This window comes from Thermobia domestica, chromosome 10, assembly GCF_964235325.1.
Source record: "Thermobia domestica chromosome 10, izTheDome1.hap1.1, whole genome shotgun sequence".
Taxonomy (NCBI): domain Eukaryota; kingdom Metazoa; phylum Arthropoda; class Insecta; order Zygentoma; family Lepismatidae; genus Thermobia; species Thermobia domestica.
In genome coordinates, this window is record NC_137463.1 from 26,906,492 (window position 1) to 26,915,785 (window position 9,294).

The 9,294-nt window shown below is 39.5% G+C and overlaps 1 non-coding gene across 1 annotated transcript; it reads right to left on the minus strand.

Moving 5' to 3' along the window:
• Window positions 1-1,907: 1,907 nt before the first annotated feature.
• On the minus strand, window positions 1,908-1,979 carry TRNAG-UCC (transfer RNA glycine (anticodon UCC)). Its single transcript has one exon. It is a non-coding gene; the product is annotated as a tRNA-Gly (tRNA).
• Window positions 1,980-9,294: the final 7,315 nt, after the last annotated feature.

Below are 9,294 nucleotides of genomic sequence, written 5' to 3' on the forward strand. Positions count from 1 at the left end.
ATATATATATATATATATATATATATAGAGAGAGAGAGAGAGAGAGAGAGAGAGATATGAAAGAAAAGAAGAATGACGTATTTATTAGAATTTCATTCACGTCACAAGATATTGTATTACCGATGAGCTCTATTTGGATGACCTGTTTGTTTCCATTGGATTTAGTTCTAAATACATTCTTATCGACTATAAACAAAAGTGGTAAGGTGAACAACATTGCATATTAAACAGAGAAGAAAAAGAGGAGAAACAAATATTTATTCTGTATTTTTTTTTTCTGTTGACGTCATTTAAAAAATGTGTTTAACGGTGAGTATAATCTGTGTTGACTCGAATATTTACGATTTATTACGAATCGTTCTGTTGTAGTAATTCTATTTCTTCAGCTAATTCAGTTTGAAATTCAGCAACGAGAGTTTATTTATTTATTTTGTTTCTTGGAGTACACTCTTTTGGCATTTTTCTGAATAGTGCAGAATGAGCAAAAAATATACGAAATTTATAAAATAAGCAATCTAATATTCGCCAACTGATATTACCTGTAAATACGTAACAAGTATTAACCTGTTTATATCAAGGATGTTATAAAATAGAGAACCTGCCTATGCATCAAAATCTTGAAGCTATACGTCACAGTTTCGCCACCCCTACTCTGCCCACTCCGCCCAATAAGATAGCCATTTTCTGAGCCAACATTCATGGCGGAAACAAAAATAGCCAATCAGACGATGGCGAAAGCGAGAGTAGCCAATCAGACGTGCCGATGCTGTTTTTTTTTTTTTTTTAAATCCTAGAAGCTTTAAACTGGAGTTTAGAAATCTTTTATCACTCAACGAATTCGTTGATGACTGGGATTGGGAGGCGTGACGACATCGAGAATTGTTTGCCATACTTGATTAGGGGGAAGAGACTATTAAGCTCTGTTTACACTTATTCGATTTGATTGCAGGTGCAAATGATCTTTAAAGAGGACTAATCACTGCGAAATTAAAATATCGGTAATTTTACAGTAATTATGTGATATCTGTAAATAGATAGAAGATAATCGAAATGTGTAACAAAAGCGCACTAGACAATATTATTTTGCATGAGATAATGTTATCACGAGTTACCTAGTACTACCTTTCCGTTTGCAGCTATTGAGAAACGCCAAAATAAATGCCGATTTTCTAAATATCTGGAAATCGAAAACAGATAAGTGAGTCGTGATAATGGTATCTCATGTAAAATAATATTGTCTAGCGAGCTCTTGTTCCACATTTCGATTATCATTTATCTATTTGAAAATATCACATAATTACTGTAAAATTAACAGTATTTCAATTTCTCCATGATGGGGTTCTTAAGGTTAATTTATACATAGTGTGCCATTCTCATGCCATGTCTCGGCTGTGGCGTTGGCCACGAAGTTCCTTTTCAGATTTTGACATTGAAATTTCAAAGATTCGAAAATTCAACCAATTAAAGCAAAGATTCCTGAGATAAACTTTAGCACTTTCAAAAATCAACGAATTGAAGCAAAGATTCTCCAGATGAACTTTAGCACGTTTATTTTTATTTTGTCTCTGATATCAAAGAATACTCATTTCGCTCTCTAGCTATTATTGGGGCCGCGGTAGCTCAGTGGAAGAACGTTCGCCTCTGGTGCATGGGGTCCCTGGTACGATTCCAGCTCGCACCAAGTGAACTTTGTGGTGGACGAATACCGTGTACGTGGGTTTCCTCCGTGTTCTCCCGTTTCCTCCTACTTTCTTCATTCCACCATTTAATTCATTTCTCATCATCACCGTCTCCTTTACCCATAACTGTGGGACGTAAAACTCAAAGATTTTATTTTTTTCTAGTTATTATCGTATTCACTCGCACAATGACTGGCTAAAATAATTGGTTTTGAAAAATTGTAAACTTGCGATGGCCGGGAATCGAACCCGGATCAACTGCTTGGAAGGCAACTATGCTAACCATTACACCACCATCGCTGTCTGGTACGTGTATGTTCTTTGAATATGAATATAAAAAGGAAAGAAATTCTTCACTTGTTCAGTAAACCATGAAATCAACATTTGATTAACGCGGAGAAAGTCAATAGAGATTATAGACGAGATAAGTAAACAATGCCATTGTCAATCGGCTACTACGTGCAATAGGTGAGATCAAAGAGATGGTTTGATGACTACCACATGAGTTGACACCAATCAACAAGAATCTTCGTCTGAAGATGTACAGTTAGAAAATAACCGTGATATTTTTTGCATAGGATTGTCACTTTTGATTTTTTTTTTTAATGAATGCACTATGATAATCGTAAACAGTCATTCTATTTTCATTATATCTGGATCAAAGTGCAGGGCGGTTACCAAAGCTTCTAGATGTTCATCAAGTCAGTCAATCAGAACTTCTTTAAATATTGAAAGTCATCAGAACATGATGCTAATCGGCGCATTGATTGATTTGATTTTGAGTTTATCGTCCCTTTTTCAGCAGCGAGGCTATATGAGACGGGATTTACTGATTAACGTGGAATCCGAACCCCATGAGCTCCCACAGGGAATCGAACCCGGATCTCTCATGCTAGAGGCGCATACGCTAACCGCTTAGCCACGGAGGAGCTCTCGGCGCACTACTGTGTCACCGGAATGAAAGAAATTTGGTAAACCAACGGCAAATGGTGCGCTCATTCACCATTCCTAATCCAAACAGCATTGTTAGTGATTTTTGCGGTTTGTTGTGCAGAATTTCCCAGTTTAACATATTATATACGCTGGAAACTTAAAATTCAAATTAGATAAGACTTGATAATATTTGGTTGATATAAACTACAAACACAGCGCACCAGGGGCTTCATTTGGGAAGGTCAGGAGGCAATTTCTTTTAATAAAGTGTGTACTAATTTACCAGTAAACAACCATCAAACTTATGTCAGTGGGCAATCTTTCCCCCTTGACAAAATCTGGCATGATGCTACTGCATAGCATAGAACTCTGAACATTTTACTTTTCCAAATTTTCTATAAAAATAAATGTTGAACCCTACACACAGCAACAATGCATTGCAATGAAGGAAGGAGGTGCTACCATTATTCACATAAATCAGATCAGATACAAAGTACGTACATCAACAATCTATATATTAAAATACTAGGTTTATATGTTTGTCTCCAAAGAAAAGTTTATGTTTGTCTCCAATCCCTCTGACAATGATTGATTGATTTTGAGTTTTACGTCCCGTTCAGCAGCGAGGCTATATGAGACGTGGACCTACTGATTAACGTGGAATCCGAACCACATGAGCTCCCGCCGGGAATCGAACCCGGGTCTCCCACGCCAAAGGCGCGTACGCTAACCGCTAAGCCACGGAGGAGATATTTCTGACAATGAGATATTGAAAACCACAAGTGCTATAAATGTGCCGTTTTCACTAGTCGATTCCAAATGTTATGTAGATTGTCCAGTTCTAAACGAATATTTAGAAAACCGAGGCAGTTATTTCTTTATTACATTTTTTAGGGGTACACTGGAAGTGTTCAAATTTTAAAAAAGTAAAGCAACATATCCTACAAGTTATACATTCTAACACCACATACTTGTATACGGGGTTGTATATTTCTCAGGGGTTAGCTCCATGGCCAAATGATAGTGGAAAACGAAGGATAACCATTTTTGTAATCTAAGATGAATCTTTATTGTTTGGAGTGTTTTGCCCAATGAACACCATATATCACTGACATTATAATTAATTGTATGTGTATTTGCTTATTGCATACTGCATGAATAAACTTCAAACGGAAGAGTCTCAAATCTTGCAAACGGTGAGAGATATTGAAAAAAATAAGAAAAATCTTCCCTTTATGCTGCCCCTTGCCGATTTTTTTTTTTTTTTTTTATCAAGACATCTTTCACTTGTGTCTGTAAAGGGACATGTATATACGTATATTGTGAGGAATGACAAGAAGATTCATGCTCATATGTGAATGATGCGCTGTGTAGAGAGTTCAGGTTTAGCTAGTAAACAATAAAAAGAATTAGCTTCCTTCTTCTCGGAGCTCAGAATTTACATGCAAATTATTCATCCTTCTTTTGGAAGATAATTTACTTTAATCTTTGGTTTTAACAATTTTCTGGAAGAGGGATAAATCTTGAAGTAATACCACTTGGATGGGCAGTGAAAGAAACACAGGTTCTGTGACATTAGAATTCCGCAACGATTCGTTCGGAAATAAATTAAATTTTTAATGGAATGAATCGATCGAATCTCGGAAAGGAACTAGGTTGACTTTGGTAGAATCAGGAAAACGACTTGGCGAAGGCAATCTAGAACGAAATCTGAACCATTCCTATAAAGCAGAGAGGGTTCGATCTTCTTCTTGTTCACTTCAACCGTAGGTTGATGGACAACATGGAAATTTTAAAACTTTTCTCTCGCTTGGGAGAACTGTTTTATACTTTGATAAGGCCTCTTCTTCGTAACTGTATCTAGATATTCTATCCTTGGTCTTCCTCTTCCTGGTTTTCCTTCTGCCTTTCCCTCTATCAGCACGATGATCCAATCGGAGTGCCGAATAACATGGCCAAGCATGCTGTTTCTTCTTTTTCCTATTACCTTCATGATCTGTCGTCCTTCACTAGCTTCCTGTAGTATGTCTTCATTCCTTTTCCTTTCGGTCCATGATATGAGCAGCATTCTGCGCAACATCACATTTCAAATGCTTCCAGCTTGAATATTTCAGCTTTACTCACGCCCATGCTCCATAAATCGTTTTCGAACGTCCAGTCACACATTTGTTGATGTTAGCAGTCCTCTTTTCCTATTGATTGCTTGTTTAGCCTGCGCTATTCTGGAACTTACTTCTTTTTCATTTCTTCCGTCCGAGGATATTAGACTTCCTAAATAGGGGAACGTCCTAACGTCTTCGATTTTCTCTCCATCTAGCCATACGTTTGTCCCTTCTGTCCTGCTCGTGTGCATTTTATCAGTTTAGTTTTCTTCTTATTTATCTTCATTTAGCATGTTTTTTCCAGTTGGTCGTTCAAGTTTGAAAGTGCTTCCTGCAAGTCCTTTTCGCTCTTTGATATCAGTACTATGTCATCAGCGAACCTTATTGTGCTGAAAACCTCACCATTTACTTTTACGCCTTTCTCTCTCTCTCTCTCTTTTTTTTTTTTTTTTTTTTTTTTTAAGAATTTTTTCATAGCCTGTTCTATATAGACATTGAACAGGAGAGGTGAAAGTCCACATCCTTGCCTTACTCCTTTACTTATTCTTGCATCCTTGTGATCTCTTATAATAGCTGTCTGGTTCCTGTAAAGTTGGTATATTATTCTTCTACGTTGTCGAACAAATGCTATCACAATTGGTTTGTTTATTTTGATGTGCTGTTCCATGATCAACCGTAGCCTCAGTATTGCTTCCCTTGTTCCCCTTTTCATCCTGAACCCAAACTGGTCCTCCGATAGGCTTTCTTCGATTTTACCTTCTATTCGTAGTGCAATAATTTTGCACAGTAATTTTGATGCATGGGAAAGCAAACTTAACGTTCTGTGTTCTTTGCATTTCCGTGCGCCTTTCCTCTTCAGGATAGGTACCAATACGAGGCCTGTCTAAAAAGTATTCGACCTTAATTTTTTCCACGCAAAGTAGTGATTCTCAGGCGGCGCCACCGTGCACGGTGGAAGGAGGAACCTTAATGCGCATGCTTGAATTTTTTCACCGCGTTCGCGTGTGCCAGTCGTGAGCTGGTGGTTGCGAAGCGAGGTGCTGTTGGTAGTGTTCGTCGGATTTAGTGTTTCTCGCAAGATGACTGAACGAATTGAGCAAAGATACTGCATCAAATTCTGTCAAAGGCTGGGTGATTCTCAAAGCCAAACAATTCGTAAGATTCAGCAGGTGTTTGGAGAAGATGCGATGGGTGTAACACAAATTAAACAATGGTTCAACCGATTGAAAGATGGCCGCACATCAGTCGAGAGTGAGCAGCGTAGCTGCAGGCCCCAAACTGCTCGGAATGCAGCTGTTGTTGAGCGGGTGCGAAATTTGGTGATGGCAGATCGCCGTTTGACAGTGCGGGAGATTGCAGAAGATGTTGGAGTGAGTAAAGATTCTGCGCATGCAATTTTGCGTGACGATTTGAACATGAAACGAGTGGCTGCTAAATTTGTACCCAAGTTGTTGTCTCAGGAACAAAAAGACACCCGTTTTGACGTTGCACAGGACCTTCTGGACACCACCAACACTGATCCTGGGTATCTGAATTCCGTGATAACTGGAGATGAGTCATGGGTGTACGGGTACGACCCAGAAACAAAACAACAATCGTCTCAATGGAAGCATCCCGATTCTCCAAGGCCGAAGAAAGCGCGGCAGGTGCGAAGCAAAATCAAGATGTTGCTGACTGTTTTCTTCGATGCCAGTGGAATTGTACATCACGCGTACGCACCGGAAGGACAAACAGTGACAAAGGAGTACTATCAAGATGTTCTCAGGCGACTCCGTGACGCAGTCCGGCGCAAAAGACCAGACATGTGGACAGCGAAGAACTGGCACGTCCATCTTGACAACGCCCCAGCACATTCATCCCAATTGATCCACACGTTCTTAGCCAAACATGGAATTACAACCGTTCGCCAACCTCCCTACTCTCCAGACCTGGCTCCTTGTGACTTCTGGTTGTTTCCAAAATTGAAGACGCCTCTGAAGGGATCCCGTTTTGAGAGTAGAGAAGACATAATGCCGAACACGACGACGGAGCTGAACAACATTCCAAAAGAAGACTTCCAGCGGTGTTTCCAGCAGTGGAAGGATCGGTGGGCTAAGTGTGTGGAAGCACAAGGGGCCTACTTTGAAGGGGATGAGGGCCCCAAATCTGTCAGGTATTCGCAACTATTTTTCTGGCCAAAGGTCGGATACTTTTTAGACAGCCCTCGTATGCTTTTCTCCAAGTCTCCAAGCAGGGGTTTGGAATTTTTCCGACATGTATTAATACACTTCATTAATAAGATTAAATAGTTTCTTCTTTGTTGCTATTCCGAGATTCCTAACCACTTCCGTTGGTATTTGATCTATTTCTGGGACTCTACCGTGTTGGATTTTCTCCAAAGTATTGCCAAATTCGCACTGTAAAATCGATGGTCCTAATTCATTTTCATCGACGTCTTCTTCCTTCTCCATCTCTTCTTCATTCACTCTGTCTCCTTTGTAGAGTTCTACAATGTATTCCTTCCCTTCTCTTCTTATCTGCTCCTCTTCTATTAGCGTTGTTCCGTCCTTGTCTATGATAATGTCTGTGCCTTTCCTTTTCTCGTCGAACTGTTTTCTAACCATTCTATATGCCGTTTCTGTATTGCCTTTGACTATATTTTCCTCAATTTCTTTGCACATCCAGTTTTCTCTAGCCTTCTTTACTTCTCTGTTGATGTGATTTCTGCACCTTCTGTATTCCTCTTCTTTGTTTGTTATCTTGAACTGTCTTCTTTGCCTCATCATTTCCAATATTTCTGCTGTTATCCAGGGTTTATATTGGGTTCTTGTTTCTCTTCTTATGCTCATCGGCAGCTTTTGTAGTTCCTGCTTTCATGGCTTTCCATTTCGAGTCGATGTCATCTCCTGCTAAAGCTACTTTAGACATCTCTTTGTCTGTCGCATTTGCGAATTTTCTTTTCATGTTTTCAACTTTTCTTGGTTTGATTGTGTTCCATCTTTTGTTTGGTGCTATCACGCATTTCCTCTTTAGTCGGAGTTTGCTCTTCATCAAAACTGAATTATGGTCTTAGTCAACATCTGCTCCTGGGTAATGCTTACTGTTATTCACTTGATTTCTAAATGCTTGTTGGACCAATATATAGTCTATTTGGTATCTTTCTTTGTCTACTGGTCTTGTCCATGTGTATATTCTTCTTAGTGGTTGTTGGAAGAGAGTGTTCATTACGGTCAGATTATGGCTTTTACAGAACTCAACTAATCGTGCACCTCTCGCATTCTTTTCTCCTAGGCCGAAATTCCCAGTTACGTTCTCTTCTTTGCCTTCGCCGACTACTGCGTTCCAGTCACCCATGATTATTAAATTATTCTGGTCTTGATCTTTCATCAATACTTTTTCTATTTGCTCATAGATTTCTTCTACTTCCTCATCTGTGCAAGAATATACCTGGATTATCGACATATTCCTCGGTTCAGTTGTTATCTTCAACATTACTATCCTTTCATTGTATCTCCAGCTGCTCATAACTTTCTGTCGTATCTTCTTATTCAAGGCAAACCCGACTCCTGCTGTACCGTTTACAGCTCGTGAGTAAATCATTCTGAAGTCCCCGCTTCACATGTCTCCTCCATCAGGCCACCTAACAGCGCTGATTCCCAGGACATCTATCTTCATGCGTTCCATTTCTTTCTTCAGGTTTTCCAGTTTTCCACACTGTAACTGCGATCGCACATTCCAGGTTCCTATCCTGCAGGGATTTCGTTTGATGACGACCGAGGAGGCCTTGCTGTGCTTCCCTCCACTGCCGGGAACGACCCTCTGTGAAACAGTAGTGTCCTATTCCCTAATATTACACTCTCTTATTTCTCTTTCCATGTTGTTTTCTAGTAAAGTGGTGTTGTTCCAGGTCCTTCCACCTTGCAAGGAAACAGCAATATAGGACACCCTGTCCCTACCTGTTTTTGTCCACATCTGAGTCTTGCCGATGTCTTCAGCCTCAGTGTGGTAATAATACAGCTGCTGCCCACTACCATAATATCTCTCTTCGTCTGAGTCCTACCGCTAAAGACTTGTCCACCATGGGAAGCCCTCTGATAGCGAAGCTATCTCCGGCATAGCTTTTGGGATCATTACAGCACGCAAGCTCCCCACCGCGGCAAGGTGGAGATGTTGAGAGGAGGGGTTCGACCTAAGTACAACGTAATTACATGTGGGCACTAATCTGAAATTACGTTTTATGCTTCCAAACTTATTTCTTACTTGAAAAAGTCAAAAAAACAACTCTTGTCATTCTGCAGACAGCTGGAAGACAAATGATAGGTCAGTTGTATGTATAAGTCAAATATTAATAATAATTGTTGTTGTTGTTGTTGTTGTTGTTGTTGTTGTTGTTGTTGTTGTTGTTGTTGTTGTTGTTGTTGTTGTTGTTGTTGTTGTTGTTGTTGTTGTTGTTGTTGTTGTTGTTGTTGTTGTTGTTGTTGTTGTTGTTGTTGTTGTTGTTGTTGTCCCAACTCAAACTAGAAACCATTGTTATTGTTATGTACTGTATTCCATTCGCATAAGGCCTAATCGAAATGCAGAATTTTTTAAAAAGAAAAAAC